This window comes from Ochotona princeps, chromosome 27 (assembly GCF_030435755.1).
Source record: "Ochotona princeps isolate mOchPri1 chromosome 27, mOchPri1.hap1, whole genome shotgun sequence".
In the NCBI taxonomy this organism is placed as follows: Eukaryota; Metazoa; Chordata; class Mammalia; order Lagomorpha; family Ochotonidae; genus Ochotona; species Ochotona princeps.
Window position 1 is genome coordinate 6,626,890 of NC_080858.1, and position 19,566 is coordinate 6,646,455.

Sequence of the window (19,566 nt, forward strand, 5' to 3'; positions counted from 1 at the left end):
TCGGTATTATTCTGTTTGCTAATTAGTTTCCCTCTTTACTAAAGGAAAACAAAGTACTGAGATTTAGATGTTTGTTTCCGTACTGTGCACATGAAAAGGGAATCATTTATTTTTGTTTCTTTACTTCTCACCGTAATTCCTAGAGAGCTGCATAACCTCTCCCCTTTAAGCACATATGGAAACTGAAAATTGGAAGTTAAGGAGATTGTTCTAGATATCCCAGTTAATGAACGGTAGAGCTTGTACCTGCTGATGTTATTGGGTGATCTCCAGTATCCTCTCCTCTGGTATCGTCAAAAGGGATTTAATTATGTATATATCCACAAAGAACAAAAATTGGCTCTTTTCAGACAAACTAGTAACAAGAGATAAGAGTCAGTGACTCCTCGGATGCAATCTGTTCATGGGAAATGAAATTACACGAGAAGTTTCTTTTGATTCACAGCATTTAAAACAAAATCCTTTCTATTTTTTCATAATGTGAATTTTTCATGCACTCCTTGAATATCCTTCATGCCATGGCGTGAAGGACAAATGACTTACCAATGTGATGGTTCTTCATTCCCTTTTGGACCACCTTCAGCTTAACATGGTTGATCCCACCACTCACCCCTGCCTAACAATAGACACGGACATGTCTGGAATGCCCTCGCTTCTCTCCTTAGATCCTAAATTTCCATTCCGAGTGCTGCTCCTGTCCCTCCTGTCTTCATGAAGCACAGTGAATGCACCATGTGTGATAAACCTTCTCTTCTTTGCTCTCTTCTTTCTCTTACAGAGTTTCAAACATTGTAATTTGTTTAATTTTGCAACATTATATATTCTTTTTTTAAAAAAAGATTTATTTATTTTTATTGAAAAGTCAGATATACAGAGAGGAGGAGAGACAGAGAGGAAGATCTTCCGTCCGCTGCCATAGCCAGAGCTGTGCTGATCGAAAGCCAGGAGCTAGAAGCTTCTTCCAGGTCTCCCATGTGGGTGCAGGAGCCCAAGGCTGTCCTCGACTGCTTTTCCAGGTCACAAGCAGAGAGCTGGATGGAAAGTGGGGCCACTGGGATTAGAACTGGCGCTGCTATGGGATCCTTGATGTGCAAGGTGAAGACTCTAGCCGCTAGGCTACTGCGGTGGACCCAACAGTATGGATTCTTAGCCAGCTTCTTTGCAGTTTTCTTGTTTTCCCTTTGTTGTTTTCTTTAACATTGTCCCATATTTGATTTAAATCAAGGCCTATGGTTAAAAAAAAAAAAGAAAGAAAGAAACCATTCGATTATTCAGTTACACTAGGATACTTGTAAAAGAAGTTTGGGGAATGGAATTTAAAGATGTTTATTTTGTTGAAAAAGTTGAAATCCATGCATGGTGTTTTGTAGTACATATTTTTGCTCTGTATTTGGAGAACCCGCTCATACTTTTGGATGGACAGAAGTCCATCTGGCTGCCAAAGTGTTTGTGATGAGAGAAGGAAGAGACTTCAATGATGTCAGTATGTCAGGAAGATTTCTAGTGTTCGAATTGTGACCCTTAGGCGAGTCCCAATGAGCATACGCTTTAATATGAATATGAAGGTCTATTTTGACAAGCTAATGCTCCATTCTTCTGGACCGCAATAGACAGTTGAGTCTCACGTACCTGCTCAGCGTGTGTGGAAGCTCAGGCAAGACAGCAATACATGTGCACAATGCGATGTAACATCCTGGGCACTGAGCGTCATTCCCAGCCTGTGCCACCATGAGTATTTTCTCTCACAGAACCAGGGCCAAGACAGCTTTGAAACCCTATTGGTTTCCAGAAGTCCCCTGACCGAGGCTCTTGGAGCATCTTCTGCACGCTTTGTACCCAAGAAGTGACAAAAAGCTGTCTTGAGCCCTTTCAATATTTCTCTTTATTACTTCCTTTTGAAATAGCTAGAATCCTTTCAAGGTTTTCTTGATTCTTGAGAATAGAGCTCAAACCCTAATTCTGGGGAGAGGCATTTGACAGCATGGTGTGGCTAACAACAAGAGTCTGACTGCTCTAGGAAGTGAAGTGCTTTTCTCTCCTTGCCGTCTACACACTGCACTCCTTGCTCCATTACACAAGGGCTACCCTTTGGAGTTCCTCTTACCACAAATGGAGCCATTGACATCTGTCTGTTGTTACTTCTTGGCTGGAGTGATCTCTGCTCTCTGAGCACAGTTCCAGTTAGTGCCTTGACTGCTCCTGGAGTCTGATCCAGATGGGTCTGCTGTACCGTTTTCAGATAGGGACGCTTCATGGTTACAGAGTTTCTGCTGCTAGTAGCCCACAGGGAAGCCTGGCACCTCTGTTTTCCAACAGCACTTAGTGTCTCACATTGCTTTCAATTTCCCATTACCATGATTTTCACTTTGGAAAGCACAATTAAAAGGGCACATGACCAACAATGGGAATGCTTTTGTCATGTGACTTTTTGGTGGCCTGATTAGCATACAGGAAGTTCCTTTGCTGCTGAGTGCTCATTGATGGATCATGATGTCACCTCTTGGATGAGTTATTAACCAAGATGGGCCCAAGGAGCACTGTGACTCTAGTGGCCTCTTGGAGACTTGAGCTTTTTGGCTGGTCTGGGTTCCTTGTCCTGCCCGCTTCCCTTGGGTATGTGTTTTATTAGAAATCTCACCTCTGCAAGAGGCTTGCTGTGGATCTTCATCCTGCTCTAGACTCCAGTTCTTTTAGAGCTTGGCCTAAGATTTCCCATCATTCCTGAGTATGGGTCCCAGTAAGCATCCCTATTTCTCTCACAGGAAGGCAGTTCAACAAAATTAGAGAAGATTCTCCCATATTCTGGAAAACATGGTATCTGTGACTCTCACCTTTCCTAGGGTATTAGTGTTAAGGTCCAGGCTAAGACATAGTAAAAGAGCCACAATCCAGAGAAATCCCATTTCTGTCAGGCCTTTCCATCTATCCATTTCACATTTTTCATTAAAGTCCTAGGGAAAATGTTGCCTAGGTTGGCTTCTTACAACCATCTTAAACTGAAGGAAATCAAGAGGAGTTCCTTCACCCTGCTAACCCAACATTTCTCTGAAGGAGTAAAGCAGGCTTTTATTTACTTTTTTGGAACATTTATTGAAAAAGTTGATAAATAGACCATGTGCATAAAAATCTGGAGTATCATACTTGTCAGACTCTTAAAATAAAAATCTTCCCACTTGAAGGAGATAAGGTTGTGGTAGTGCCTGGCATGTAACTGATATTAAAATTGAATGAATCAATTATATGAATACAATCTAAAGAGGAAAGGATGCCATGCTGTGTGAAGTTCTTTCTGGAATTAAACACTGTTGAAAGTGAAAATAGTAGTACTATACAATTTCTGTCATATGCCTATTCCTTTGCTTAAGATAGTATTAGTTTGTTTTAATATAATGAGACAGAAGTAGCAGAATCCAATACTATTTAGTAACCTTAACCAGATCTACTTAGGTTTTAAATATATCTCTGTGTACAACTGAATTTGGCCTTGTCCTTAAGTTCCCATGTTCATAAGCTACACTTGAGCAGACATACTACCTTAAACCCCATACCTCCTGGTCATGGAATGACTTAGAAAAGGAGTGAGGACAGGGATTGGGCCTGGAATTGCCAAAACATGCTGTACCTTTTAAAAGAAGACAGGGGAGACGCCATCCCAAAATCTGCATATCAACTGTGCCTCGCCAGTAGGGGTAGCTGCTGAGCTGCCAAAAAATTAACTCGCCCAAGGATAGATTGTTTAAGTCCTGGTGTGAGTCAAGACCTAGTCTAGATCTTTCAGTTTATTTCTGGCCACTCCACCTCAAATATCACATCTTCTGGCCATGCAAAACTACTCGCCATTACTATACCACACCCAGTTTGTATTTGTTCATTGTATTCTTTCTGTGCCAGGAATATTATCTGTCTCATTCTTACGAGCCCAGAGTGGGCATGACCTTTTCTAACCAACCACCCTAGATTGAACCAAACCCCAGGTAGAACCAGTCTTCTAAGACATCTTGGCCTGTCTCTGTATATCCAGTTGTCCTACCACCCATCCTGTCTGTATGCTTCTATCCATATGACAGTGCCACCATTGTTTCCATTAGAAATATGTAAGGAGGGCTTGGCGTGGTGGCTAAAGTCCTTGCCTTGAACACACTGGGATCCCAAATGGGCACCGGTTCTAGTCCCCTGGCTCCACTTCCCATCCAGCTCCCTGCTTGTGGCCTGGGAAAGCAATCAAGGTTGGCCCAAAATTTTGGGATCCTATACTCGCATGGGAGACCTGGAAGAGCTCCTGGCTTCAAATCAGCACACTCTGGCCATTGCGGTCACTTGGGGAGTGAATCATCAGACGGAAGATCTTCCTCTCTGTCTCTCCTCCTCTCTGTATATGTGACTTTGCAATAAAAATAAATAAATCTTTAAAAGAAAAAAGAAATGTGTAAGGAATCTAGTATAGTTCTTGCCAGGTAGACACTTCCTTGATGTCTACTTCCTTGGACATCAAGAAATCATATGGAGATTAATCAAAGAGTTTATATTTTCAAAGAAACCATGAAAGTTAGAGGATGATATGATTGTTATGCCTTTCTGTCCATCTCAAAAAAAGGAAAATCACACTTGTACATGTAAATAAGTGTTACTTTGTTGGGCAAGTCCTGTTTAAAATAGGTTTTTTTTTTCCTTAAGGGATTGCATTGTTCACAGGATAGGAGAAGTAAGACTGAACAGTTAATGTTGTAGAATCATGTGGGAGAGATGGATGAAAGAGTATCCAAGATGCATGTGTGTCTGGAGCCCTTGAGAATTGTCCTCTCGGGTAGAAAAACCTGAACCTCCCACTCCAAGTCATCATTTTAACAACAGAGCTACTTTTATTTGCATACTAATCATAATGTTGCTTATGGAATTATTCCCCACTTCCTTCTTTCACAACCAAGTAGTTACAGAGGGATGAGTGGAGTGGGAGGTGGAAGGGTGGGACAATGAAGAAAGAGAAAGAGAGAGAAAGGATTTTGAAAATTAGAATTTCAATAACCAGGAAGAATTTTCACATCAAACCTAGATTTGGAGATGTGTTTTATGCCAGATGTGAAAAGGCATGAAATAGCAAGACATGAACTATTCCCCAAAGACTTGTCTTTTACTAGAAAGAACTTTGTAAATGTTAATAGGTACTAGAGTAGCTGGAAGCAGATATTTGCTCTGGGCCTGGGGACATCAAATAATCATCACTTTGTCTGATTTTAAATGGGCTTAGTATTGATTTGCATCATAAGAATTCCAAATCTCCACTACATTGGAAAGTTGTCCAAACCCACCACTTTTTATTCCTGGTAGTTTCCTGCACGTTCAGCTTCTTTCATGGTTCTGCACCAAGTGTGGAGAAGAACACACATGAGAAAAAGTCCAGCCAGATTTTGTGTCTGCTCTCGCTGCAGGGCTCCATCCCAAGTACTTGAGACCAGATTCCATTTTAGCTGTTCTCAAGGGTGTGGCTTAAGGTCAGTTCATGTACAAAAGAAAGAGTTCAAATTGAGTAGGAATTCCAAGAAAACCTGACTATAAACAGCAGGTGAAGTGTCTATCAGGGAGCTTACCTGTACTACACAGGACTTAGGATCACACATAAATACTACATTGTATGTCATAAAAAAGACTGGGATTCGAATTGAATAAAAACGGGCTTTGAAAATTATTCTCTACTTTATAGTTACAAATAGTCCAGATTTTGAGGTGACAGTGGTGAGACCAGACACCTTTTCTTCTGACTTCTATTTCCTTGCTTTTTTCTCTTTCACACAAGGTCTTTGCTCTATGGAGCACTGCCAGCTATAAACATTGTGGTGCATAATATGAGCTGGATATGCTTAGCAAGACAGTTCATTCATTGATGAATTCAGTAAATATTCATTGTCCGTGATGTGCCAGGACATTTCCCATGTGGGATAAAATAAATCCTGCTAAAATTCCTATGTTTGTTTTATCTACTTTAGTCAGATACTTAGGGCAAGTCCACTAATGCCACATGAATGATCAAAAAATGGGGACTCAGAAAATGAAATCAAAGTGGCTTGAAGAACCAGCTTTATTAATGACAGATTTGGTACTGTGACTTGGAGTTCTTACCCCAGGGCTTCCTTGGAATGGATACAGATCCATGCCTCTGTCTGAAAATGTGTTCAGAGCCTCAGGAGGTGGAAGATTATGTTCAGACACACTCTATTCAAGGCTGGCATAAGTTAGCCTAAGGACAGAGGGTGTAAGACTAGGAAGAACCAGGAAGATTTTATTTGAAGAATGTTAATCTATTAGGATTACTTATCAATCTGCATGTCGGTTTATGTCCTTTGTGATTGCTATGAGCTCCCTCTTGCTAAAGGAATTGCCTTTATGTTCACAGAGAAAGACCATATGCTCAGGTGCCTTGTATCCTGGAATGTGATCTCATATAGGAATGGGGACTTTAAAGGAGTGGTCAAGTTAGAAGGAGCTCCCTTGGGTGGACCTTAATCTAGTAAGACCTTGTCCTTATGCAAATGAGAAATATGGACATGAGGCAGACATATACAGAGAGAAGAGAGTAGAAAGATGTGGCAGGGAGGCCAGGTACAAGTCAGGGAATCTCAGTGCCACCCGAAACCGGGAGAGAAGCCGAGAACAGATCTTTTTCTTAAAGCTTGCCAAGGAGCCAACCCTGACGACATCTTGACTTTGTACTTGCAGCCTCTACAACCATGACACAATGGATTTCTGTTGTGTGAGCCACCCAGGATGTGGGATTTTGTTCATGGCAGCCCCAGGCGATTGATGCAGTAATCCTAGCATATTCATTTATTTTGTGTTCTTGTAAAATAAAATCACACACACATTCTCTCTCTGTCTCTTTTTTTCCATGAGGCAAATCTTTCTGTATGCCTCCCTTCACCTTCTTTGAGTTTTCCTACCTTTCCTCAGCCAGGGACACTGATTTTCTGAGGTTAAAAGTGGAAACAAAAAAATGTCACACGAGTGCTAAACTGATAGACAATGGGCAGCCGTCCACTCCACCCATCTCTCCGACTCCGTCTGTTGCTCTCACACTCAGCATTCCATCACTCTGGGCAGCTGTCTCATGACACGACACCCAGCCCCAGAGATAGAGGAGGTCTATTCTTTCTGTTTATTAAGTCAGAAAATTTTGAAGTTTTAACCATGTAACTCATGTTAACAATCCCACACAAGATGGAAAATACAGGGCAGGAAATACTCTGATTGTAGCCATGTATCCCCAGATCTGCAAATTGGTGGTGAGTTACAGAAGAACAAGATGATTGTCGTTCTGTGGTACCTCACCTTTGAGATCCACCCACAGAGAAAGACCTTCAGCTACTGCAAGTCAAACTGAAGTGTGAAGCTGAAACTTAACAGTGATTTTCGTGTAATTCTACTGAATATCTAGGGTGATCAACATTCTTACAGTTACAAAATCAGTGAAATTTAAGGATCACGGTACATAACCCCTAGAATGGTGAAAAACATATCAACTGACTGCATCTAACAATTTGTGAAGATACCAGGTGCATTGCCAATGCTCTTAAAAGGATTTTGAATTGGAGTAAACTGAGAATTATGAAAATGTACAACAGTGACCTCTTTGTTTAAAATCAGAAAGGGAAGGGGAAAAAGGAAGTGGGTGAGAGAAATAAGACCCACTGAATTTCCTGTGCCTGTTTCACTGTCAGTAAAGTACACCCTAACATGTTCTACTGCTTGGGACTGTTCACAGTTAAACCGTGCTGAGACGCCCTCCACAATAGCCCATGAGTGACATACATGCAGCCAGTTGATGCAGGACAGCCTGGCTGAGTCAGCTCACTCCACCTGTGTGTCTCAGAGTCGCCATGACACAGGGTGGAATGCCAGGAGCATTAGTCTGCTTCTCCTCTCTGCTTCCTGCAACCCTGAAAGCTAGCTGAAAGGTTTGCAGTCAGTAATATGTAGGGGAGTCATGAGTTCATGCATTTAAGGCTTCTTCAGTGAGGGTCTGTTTGAATAGAAGCTCTAGAGGTGCTCCAAATCACAAATAAGGAAATAGGTCATTTTTATTCTGAACCTATTTGTCCCTGGCCTGTTCTCATATGAAGCTGACTTCGTGGTCTATCAAAAGCGTTCTGTGTCTTGATGCCATTACTGTGGCACCATCTATTTTCCTAAAAGAAAAAGATGATTCAACACCAAACTTCAGAGCTAGACTGTACAAGTCCAAATTCCAGGTCCCCTGTGTGGAAGCTCTAAGCCCTTGGAAAAGTATTTTGATCTCCGTATATTTGATTTCCTTATGTGTTTAAGAGATACAAGGACCTGTGTCGTGAGACTTTTTTATACATTAAATGTGTTAATATGGCTAAAATGCTTAGTGCACTTCTTGGTAAATCTCTTGCTGTGGTCACATTGGCCTCTGTGTGGGCACTGGATGATGGAAGTTGGACAAGATCAGCAACACAGGGCACTTTTTGAAAAGAGATTGTCAAGACTTCTCAGAATTGACAGAAAGGAAAAGCAAGTTGAAAGGTGTTGATCATCACTTCCCAACCTACAAACTTGACAACGGAAGATGCTTTGTAAGAAACAGACCCTTCTCTTTCCACGGTGAAGGGCAGGGCGGGGGTGTGGGGAGGAGGTATTCAGATTCTCACAAATAGCAGCTCTTGCTGCAGCCCTTGAGGCACATGGTTAAAAGCCACATGCTTGTGGATTCTCCCACTTTTTCCACACTCACAGACTCACAAGCAATTTTGGTGCCCGTGGTTTAACCTCTGTTTCTCTAACGCCTCTTTGAGTCAAGTGGTTTCGTGTCATCAGATGGATGGGGAAAGTGTGAACAGGGGAAAGGGTGTGGAAGAATTTTCCACACCATGAAGCACCCTAGTTGTGCCAGGGCTGAAAAGGAGATAGAGTTGAAAGCACTAGGCTTGGAAAGATTGCATTTAGTTAATTTTGAATAATAAATGCAGTCAGAGTAGCTATGTGACTATTGAGAAGACATTGTTCAATGATAGATAAACAGAAGATCTCAGTGAGGAAAGGGGCTAAGGTGAAGGTGGCAGCCAGTTAGAGCTGGTCTAGGGTCAGAGGTAATCAACACGATTCTGGATCATTTCTCTCCTTCACTCCTTGTCAAGGACACCAGGGAAGCCTACATCCCACAGCTCAGGAAGGAGAATGGAGTGGAGATTGAAAGTCCCCCAGAGCTGTTGCTTCTGCTGGCATGCATAGGCAACAACTTACTGATGAATACGGTTGTAGTGGAGGGATTCTGCTCTTTATTATTCATTTGTTCTTGACCCCAGCAATCTCAAAACTTAGAAGAGATGCTAATTTACTTGAAAAATAAAATCAGAGATTTTCTTCCATTTCCAACTCATCTTAGAGTTGAAAGATGCTTTAGGAGGGTAGACGACTAGAAAAAGAGCTGAGGTTTGAACTCCTGCTTTTGGCCTCATCCGGAGGCCCCTTTCCACTGCCACATGCACAGCGCCCTCAGCTGAAATGTTCATCTGTTGAGGACTTCCAGGAAGAATGGGACATTTTTATCCTCTGTATTATTCAAAGATGGTCGGCAGAAATTCCAGAGTCAATAACTTGGTACCCTCACAAGGAGGTGCCTAGGACTGTTTTCAGAGACTAGATTTCCACTACTGTCAGAGCCAAAAACTGGCCAAACTTGCTTTATGGGAAGCTGTGTATTGACAGCGGTATTGAGAGAAAAGGTGATTTATTAAAAATTTATTTTAATTTTCTAAGCATTCCTGTCTAAATATTCTTGACATTTAAGTGAAATAATTAATGGATCCTTCAAAAAGTCCAGTCTTGGCTTTGCTGTGATTAAAAATTATTTCCCTCTAATTGCCTCATTTCATCTAAGCCTCTCTCTGCTTCCCTCTTTGCTAACGAGTCTAGTTTTTCTTTCCATTTCCCTCCACAGACTATGGTTTTCAGATTCCCAATCATTTACAATAGTTTCCAGTGTAACCTCCCCAGTGTATTCACCTCTTTCTTAAATTGTGTTATTTCTAACCAGATGTAAAATTCCATTTGAAGAGTCATCAGAAAGGAAATGGGACAGTTATTCATTTACATTAAATAGCATGAAAATACAAATAAAATGCATTTGGCAGTTTCTTGTGTGTGTGAGGTTGGGCTGGTCAGAACTTCTCAAGACTCGATGTTAAACTGATTCTGCTCCTTCTCCTTGCCTAGCTGAAATACTATTGATTTCATTGTTCAGTAATCTATTTATCACTATTAAAATTTAAACATTTATGTCACTTATCTGAGAAGAGAATGAGAGAGAGAGAGAGAGAGAGAGAGATATCATCCATCTACCACTTTCCTCCCCGGATGCCCACAATATCTGAGGCATGAGCAGGGCAGAGCTTGGATCTGAGAACCCCATCTGACTGCTCTCTGGGTTTCAGGAACTCTTACTACTTGAGTCATTGCCTCTTGCCTTGCAGGGTCTGCCTTCACAGCTGGAATCCAGAGTGCAGCCGGGACTCAAGCCTTGCTACATCGCTATGAACTGCAGGAGCTGGAAGCAGTGTCTTAGCTACCAGGTAAATTATCCAAAACCCACTTGCTGAGTATCCTAATTCAAAAATAATTTGAGGAAACAACTTTATAATACAGAGAATATCTGAGTAAAGAATTCAGAATTCAACAAATGGGAAATTTGCAAATATAAGATAATTAAGCATAAAATGTATCTCTGAGTTTTTGGAAAGCAAGACAACAAAAGAAAATATCCTATTTTAACTAACAAGATAAAAATATGTGTGCCCATAGTTGTTTGTTTGAAATTCTTGGCCAGCAGTGGATACTTGGGTAAGTCCTTTTCCTCCAAAGAAAAGGCTTTTGGCAGACAGACATCACTTCCTGTGACCTGGTTGTGGCTTGATTACTGAATGAATATTACTTTCTCGGAGTTGCTGGATGTCTTTCGTCAGTTTTCCCAAATGTCTCCAAACATCAGTTGCATTCGTGTTTGCACTCTAGTTACCTAGAATTGAGTTTTAAACATTCTCGATTCATCAAGTGGGCTTGTATTATTTTTGTATATTTTAAACTTTCATATGTGAAAGCATTTATAAGACTGCTTGCTTTGGGTTTTCATGTGCAGGTCTTGCATGATACTACTCTCAGCTGTACCAGGTTTTCCTTAGCAGGTGGGAGAAGATGGAATGGGACAGGCCATGTTTTAGAAAATCTTGGTGTTTATGGAGTGTGCATTTGATGTAGTCGTTCCAGTGGTTCTCAGTTTGCTCGCTTCCACTGTAATACCTGAATTTGAGTCCTAGCTCAGCCTAACCTGGTAAGCAGTTGGCAGCAGCTCAAGTAGTTGGGCTCCTGCAGTCCATATGGGAGACTTGGATTGATTTCTTATCTGATGTCTCCAGCCCTGCCTCATTCCAATGGAATGCCATGGTGGTAGCTCAAGTTATTGGGTTCCTGCTCTCCTGTGGAAGGCCTAGCTTGCGATCCTGGCTCCTGTCCCAGCCCTAGCTATTAGCAGCATTAAGGGAGTGAACTTAAACATATGAGCCATTTCTCTCTCTCTCTTATTTCTGTTCTTGTCTTTGCCTTTCAGATAATTAATGAATAAATACACATTTAAAACAAAAGAAGTCTTAGTGTTTAATGGCTTTGTGTCCTTATCCAAACCAGTATACTTAAAAAAAAAAAAAAAAAAACCAAACTTTGACATCAAAAGGTCTATTTCAAATACCCTTGGTAGCCTTAATATGAAAAAAAAAAACCTTGAAAACTTATTCAATTTATATAGTTTCTTAAGAGTCTTATTTCATTGTCATTATAAATTGACCCTGAATCTTTTTTATCAGGCTAGTTCTTTGCTGTTCTAATCCACAAAGCTGTAACACATAAAATGTTTTTAATAGAATCAGTTAAAATACTTAGTATGTTTAAAAGAAAAAGAATGTTTTTAGTATCCTAGAAGTAGAATTTAAATACGGCAGCACACTAAATATGGAAATCGTAGCACTCCTGATTTCCATGGCAGAGGAGGCTTGGACTCCAAAAGAAGCCAATACTGAAAGCCCTCTGAGCTAGTACAGGGCGGGGCCCGCTTTGCTGCTTGATGTCAGTGCTAATGAGAGGTTCCCTGTGTGTGAAGGTAGGGTTTGAACATAGCTGTCGGCTTTACAAGGCACTGCAAGCCTGCAAGACAGAATTACACGAAGACACAGCCTTCGAAAGCCAGCTGAGCTGCTAGCTGCTCTTGTAACGGTATGTGGAATAGTCCAGTATTCCTGTAGAACAGGAACCCAGAAGCATTGTCACAGAACTGGGTTCTAGATAGGCGTCCCAAAGAGCCCTAGCTGACAGAGGTTGAAAATGGGAAAACTTTTCAGAGGAGAGGAAGAAAGGAAAAGACATTTAAAATGAAAAAAAAAAAATACATAGAGAAAAAAATTTCCCATTGAAAATGAGTTTGCAAATTAAAAGTCTGTCACCCCACTCTACTAAAATGGAGGAGACGGTGGAGGAATGCAGCAGCAAAGAGGTAATCACCGAGAAACAGCTTCTCAAACCGGAGGGGCATGCCAAGCCCTGAGAAGAAGCATTTAAAATGAGCTGGAATCAGTATGTCTGTTCTTGTGAAATTGCAGAACACAAGAAACAAAACCAGAACTGTAAACTTACCAGAAAGAAGAGACACAGAGAAAGAATTACTGATTGTACTGGCTTAATTTAAGAAAAAACAAGCAAATCAGTGCTCCAATCAAGAAATTAGGGAGTAAATAAACAAAACACACTTAAGGGAACTGGATGTGCAGAATGAATGAAAAGGGCAGACATTAGTTAAGGTAGAAAATGGTAGGTAAATTTAAAAAAATCACCAAGTTGTTATTTGATAATGCTGATGAAGTAGGGAAAACTTTGTAGTGATAAGAAAGAGAAAGTCCTAATTAACCAGTAGTGTGGGTGGGGAGGGGCAGTCCACTAGGGAGAGGAACCAGTTCATGTGCATCCCACATCAGAGTGCCGGGTTGCAGTCCAAATGCCAGCATTCTGCTAATGCATAGCCCAAGAGGCAGCAGGTTAAGGCTCAAATTATTCAGTCCCTGCCACTCACCTGGCAGCCCAGTTGAATTATGGAGCTCTTGTTATTATGGCCGGACTCAGCCCTGGCTGAGACTTTTAGGGAATGAACCAGAAAATGAAGATCTCTGTCTCTCCCTCTATGCCTTTTGTGTAAAAATTGAAAATAAATAAAAACAAGTATTTAAAGAAAATACTCAGAGCACTCAAGATTGGTGACTAAAGAGAAGTTGATTTCTAAAACGAGCAAAAATGTATCAGCACTCAGCAGTCCATCTACAGATATGATTTACAGTCATTCAATTGATTGCAAAATGAAATGACAAAAGATGATAGAGTCCGGTAGCTTGGCAGGTGAATTTAACCAACCTCCCTTGAGAAAAGTAATCACCACCCTTTACAAGCTGTTTAGAAAAGAGGGAAGAGATTGCAAGTGATGGGGAAGCGCATGTGCGCTCGCACACACACACACACACACACACACACATCCTTTGCCCACTCTCCCACACCAGCGTCTTCAGCAGACATCAGCTGGAATCTTGTGATTTGCTTCTGACAGCATCTGCCTGTAAATCTAGCAGATTGCGGGGTCGATGCTACAGGATTGCTCTTAACTTCAGACATTGATTGGGAGACCCAGGCCATGACCTATCCTTTTGATACTAGCTATGTCAGAATTCCTATGGCACTTGCTTGAGGTTTGGTTTGAGACAGGGCCCTGAAGGTTTCAGTAAAATACCGCAGTTAAGTTTACTCACTGGCACTGCAGGATATTGTAAAGGACATATATTAATAGATAGAGGGCAGAAACACATTTGCTCATGGTGTGATAGAAGGGACTCAGAACTTTATTTTCCCACCTCCAAATTCTGACAGTTCTTTCCTTTGTCTCATTATTTCTCTACAATATGTTTTTCTTTGTAGACATGCCACTTAAGACAGCTGCCTTCCCACTGCCTTTAGTGCTATCCTCCCAAGGTGTTGTGTACTACCTGCATTAATAATCTGGCTTTTCTTTTCTCCTTTAAGCCTGTTACTGTATTCTATTCCAGATGAGTGTACACTTTTCTGACTTCCAAAACTGGGAGGTAGAGGCAGAGGAAATTACCTCCTGTTCTTATAGCTCAGATTTTCTATAACAGCATGGAAATGCCAATATTCATATTTTGTGTATAAGAGACATTTAGCTTCATTTAATTTCTAAGAATATCTGAGGAATGGTGCATTTTTTTCCAGTCCTGCTCAAGCATGGCTTCTCTGAATTATTTTGGCTTCAAAAAATACCTCGCCTGCTTGGAGTTGTCTCTTCTCCTTTGAATTCCAGGACACCCTGCAATCCTGATTCCTAGCATCCTTGTTAATTTGCTTCAGCAGCAACATTTTTTAAGATTTATTTTTATTATTTTTATTGGAAAATCAGATATACAGAGAGGAGAGAGAGAGAGGAAGATCTTCCGTCTGGTGATTCACTCCCCAAGTGTCCATAATGGCCGAAGCTGAGCTGATCCTAAGCCAGTAGCCAGGAGCTTCTTCCGAGTCTCCCGTGCGGGTGCAGGGTCCCAGTGCTCTGGGCCGTCCATGACTGCTTTCCCAGGCCACAAGCAGGGAGCTGCATGGGAAGTGGGGCTGCCGGGATACACATGCAAGGCAAGGATTTAGTCACTAGGCTATTGCGCTGGGCCCTCAGCAGCAATTTTTAATCATCAGCTGCCTTCATATAAATGCTGCCCAAGGTTCTAAGTTCATGAACCCTTTTTTGTTTGACTAATGTCTTCACTCCTAAAGCTTCAGCACCTGACTGTCAGTGGCAGTCAAGATTCTTATGGGTTTCTTGGGTTGATTTGTTTATGACGTGTGTAGGTGTTGAAGTGCTAAAGTGTAGCCCATAGAATGTACAATCATTTTATGTTAATCAAAATGTGAAATATAACAGAAAGACAAAATTGAGTGTATTATTAGAATGACTGTGTAGAAAGATTTTCTTGATATAACACCAAATGACTTTTACTTAGATGTTGAAAATGAGTGACGTTACAATAATATTCATATATGCCCTTTATTCATTCTTTCATGAGAACAAAGTTTATCAGCCATTACAGCCATACTGAGAAAAATAACGAAAGTAGTGCTGAATATTTCTCATTTCAACAATACAAAGTAGCTAGGCATTTAGGATCACTGTCAACGCAGAAATCCCTGTGTCTCAATCTTATTTTAGTCATCTTTTCTCAAAACTTATGAAACAGATATCCTTCAAGTCACATGGGGTTAGATAATAATAAGCCTATCTCAAGTAGAATAATGAAGTTGAACAATCATAAACTAGAGACTACATACTTATAGCGTGACCAATCACATAGTAAATGTCAATACGAAAGAAAATAATTTGAATTTAGAGTATTATATCAAGTGAAAATGTTCATCCTTTTCTGACTGCCGAGAAGTATGAAAGCATGAGCAGATAAATAATGGCAAGCATGGAGATGTGCTAGAAAACCAATCGAGATGAAAGTCTACGACAAAAATATCCAACTACTGAGAAATGGCTGTTAATTCATAAAGGTAGTAAAGTTAATGGGTTAGAGCTTATCAAACCTATTATTTAGATTCCATTTGACTTATTTAAAGGAATTCTAAAGCATCAGTGCCAAGAACCATCAAAAATTTCATCCTTTGCAACCATTTAAATCAATGTTGCAATCTTTTAAATGTCAATGTGAATATGTTTGAGAGAGTTCATGGTTTTTCAAATTTCCTGGAATTTTGTTTGGAAGTAAATGAAAACAACAACAATAAAAACACTTTGAGGACTTATTCCACAGAACAGTGTACTACTGGGATCTCAGTGTATCCTTAGTAATTGTACATCCATATTATTAAAGTATTTGCATTAAAATGTATAGATCTTGTTTCACTATAGATTATTCGATATCGATTTAAAGTATTCTCTGAAAGTCAACAGAAACATGTATAATCTTACAATCTTTCAACTAAATCTATTTCTTTATATTTTATTTCCTTTTTCTGCAAATAAATTTAAAATTACAAATACTCATTTTTAGTGAAGAGGTGTCACTCCTCTAAGTTTCGTTGATGGCTTATAATAAGGACATGCTTTCCTACCAGCTACTATCGCCTTGCTTCAAGTTTCAACAGTTACAGCTAATTTTTCAAAATGTCCCTGCAAGACGCATTTTCCTACACCCTCAGGCAAAGAGGATCACTTCTTCCAAGGACCTTCAATAACTCCAGTCAGTAGACCAGAAGCACTTCGATTATGAGTTCAAAATCATTTGGAAATCTGAATTAGAGGAATGAGTTTGAAAGGCAAAGAATACCCCAGGACACAGAAGGACGAAGTTCCTATTAGTAGGATGAGTTCTGGGTACCTGGGGATTGTCACGTGAGGCAACTCTTCCTACAGTGATGAAACATAAGGAGGAATTGTAGCAAAGAGGAAGGAAGTAACAGCAACAGAGCTGACTATCACAAAAGATCAGTCATTCTTGAGTCCATGCGTCCACAGATGGTGGAGCTGCCATTCACGTACTTCATCTTGTGAAGCTGTTTATTCAGAGCTAGTGCCTTTCAGCTCTTCCCAAGCCTGGTTTAGAAATGTAAACTCATAGAGAAACTTTCCATTTTGTGACACCTCCCATTATAAGAGCGATATTTGCAGTTGTGTTTGTTATGGGCTGGTGAGTGGCTTACATTTGATTTTTCCCTCCAGTTCCTAAGTCCAACCTTAGCCAAATCAAGAAGGAAGTAAAGAGAGAAGAAGAAAGAGGGAAAATACATATGCGCTTAGACTTGCCAAGTGATCTCAGTAGTAACCTAATACTGGTTCAGCTCATCCGTGTCTTACAAATCAGTTTCGTTCTGTGGATTGTTTACACACCATTTCTAGTATGTCTCTCATAAATTAAAATCTGCTGAAGTGGTAAAATATGCCTAAGAGTGAACGGTCTACAGGCTACACAGAGAGACCATTATTCTAAGAGGAAGTAGGAAAAGCAATCAAAATTTTGAAAAATTATGCAATAACTTTGTACTTATTGCCCATCTGTACTCATTACAATGATCTACTTCATAGACATATAAATAGAATGGGAAAGTAAAAGATCTGCTGTGTGCACCAGACTTCAGTAAATAAAATTCAATTAGCCTTTATAAGAAGGAAAACTATGCAATGCCAAGCTTTATTCTGCATCTTCCTTTGTGCTGTCCTGCAGTTACTCATTTAGTTTCATTCTAGTTCTTTTCCTTTTTCCCTTCCTGGAACGGATATAAAGTTGAGAAGATACAAGTCTTTGGGTTTGGTGTGGGATGTGGGTACCCTGGTGGCATCACCCTCAATGGGCAATAAACTCCATTTCACGCCTTCTTTAAGTACTTAGCTGAGTTCCAGCAGGGCAACCTTATTTTGAATGTTTTTTAAAGAAAAGGACCACACAGATAAGACCATAAAATTGCCAGGGACTCAGAACAGGTTTTATAGCATGCAAACTGATCAAAAGACTTAACCAAGATGGTTTTTAATCATATTTGGGCATTGGAGAGTTCTCACGTTCAAAGAGACTGTTCTGTGATTTGTTTATTTTTGGCAAAGCTCTCTTTTCTGCAATAACCTCAGGAAAACAAAGCCAACCTAATAAGGCCATGCTCAATTTTGTGTCTGTGCTCAAGCTAAATAAACTACCTTGAGGAGGTCTTTTCTTAAAATCAGATATGTATGTTTTCCAGAATATTTTGAATTGGACATGCTCATTGGATTAGTTACCCCTTTGTGACCGTGCCACTTCAAATTGTGCTGGGAATCACAAAAAATGAACTCTTTTCTGTTAAAAAACAAAACTCCTATTTTTATTTTTTCATTGTTTATTTGAAAAGCAATGAAAGTAGGAGGGAGGGAAGGAGAGAAGGAGGGAGGAGATGCAGAGAAAAGGAGAGAGAGGAGAGAAAGAGGAAAGGAAAGAAAAGGAAAGAGAGAGAGAAAGAGAGAGAGAGAAAGAGAGAGAGAGAGATTGATTCTATCCTCTAAATGTCCCCAACTAAAGCCAGATGGGTGACAGGGACCCAGGTAATTGAACCATCATCTGTAGGTCTCAGGGTGCACATTATCCAGAAGCTACATTGGAAACAGAGTGTGGATTCAAATCTAACACAGGATGCAAGTATTCCAAATGGCATCTTAATCAGTGCATCAGACAACACCCCCCCCCCGCCCAACACATGAAATCTTGTAAGAAAATGTTCTGTCAGTAATTCTTTTCTTTTCCAAATTTCAATGTCAAAATATTTAAATTTTAATATGGAAATATTTAAAGTTCAATGTCAAAATATTTTGTTTAATTAAGTGTCCAGAAATAGTAGATATAAAATGAAGCAGTGTATAGCCTAGACGATTATGAGTGCTACCCAACCCTTCAGCACAGGGACCCAGATGTGAAAGAAGATGCTGTTAGAATCACAGTGTCACAATATGGGCAGGCGGTTCCTCTTCTCCTTTACCTCTCTTAGCATATTCTGATGTTATTCTTCTCATCCCCTTCCTTTTCTGTCGTCAGTTTCTCAGTTCCTCTTTCCTGTTTGGTAGGTCAACATAATACAATCTCAGACTCTCTGCTTCATTCCATGGCTGAGTGAGTGTGGGGTGACTTTGCTATAGAAAGAGACTCTCAAATGTTCAGATCTTGAACTGTTTCTTTTGAGTTTGCTGTAATTGAAAGGAAGGAATAACCAAAGGAAGAGCAAATACATACATGCTTTTTAAAACGCTTCTTCCTCTTTTTGTATTGAAAACATGCATGTATATGAATATAAACAGTAAAAATGTGGTAGGCAGTTGAAATTGCAAAAACATCGTGTAGGATATTACTTAATCACACAAGCCACAATGTAGAGGGAAAACTCTAACCCAGATATGCTATTTAATAATCACTGAGGGTCACAAAGAACCCACAAGCATCCCAAAATTTGTGTCCTTAGCTAACCTCAAATTTTGAAGGGTGGGAGGAGATAATGGGAAAGGAACTGTGCTATGTTTTCAGAATTGCTGTTTAGAGATTTCCGTGTAACACTTGGTGAAGGAATCAGAGCTTTGACCTCTTTCCTACTTAGATTTTTAGTGGATCCATCAATGGCTGATTTTTGTTTAGTTTTGCTTTGCTTTGCTTACTCAAACGCTGAAAGTTAGTCTTGGAAAGAAGGAGGTCTTGAGGGACATTTTCAATAAAGGGAAAAAGAGGGAAATTTCAACGAAGTGTTTGTAGAATGCAATTCTGGAGATTATGTGGTAGACAAGAGAATGCAGATGATGAAGAGGGCATGGGGTACAGGAGCTGAAAGGAAGCTGGTACTCAGAGCTAGCACAGAAGGTCCATCCATTCTCATAGAAATGTTGCAGAAGAGTGGAGGAAAGGCAGTTGAAAGCTCTAAGGCTCAGCAGAACTAACAGAAATCAGAGATGGGGGAGGG

The 19,566-nt window shown here is 40.3% G+C and overlaps 1 long non-coding RNA gene across 2 annotated transcripts in view; it reads left to right on the forward strand.

The window, feature by feature from the left end:
* The window catches only part of LOC131478113 (uncharacterized), a 304,708-nt gene that overhangs the window by 42,436 nt on the left and 242,706 nt on the right, over positions 1-19,566 (forward strand). For both annotated transcript variants that reach the window (XR_009244305.1, XR_009244304.1), the window contains exon 2: positions 10,485-10,583. This is a non-coding gene — a long non-coding RNA (uncharacterized LOC131478113). The remainder of the gene's footprint in view (positions 1-10,484; positions 10,584-19,566) is intronic.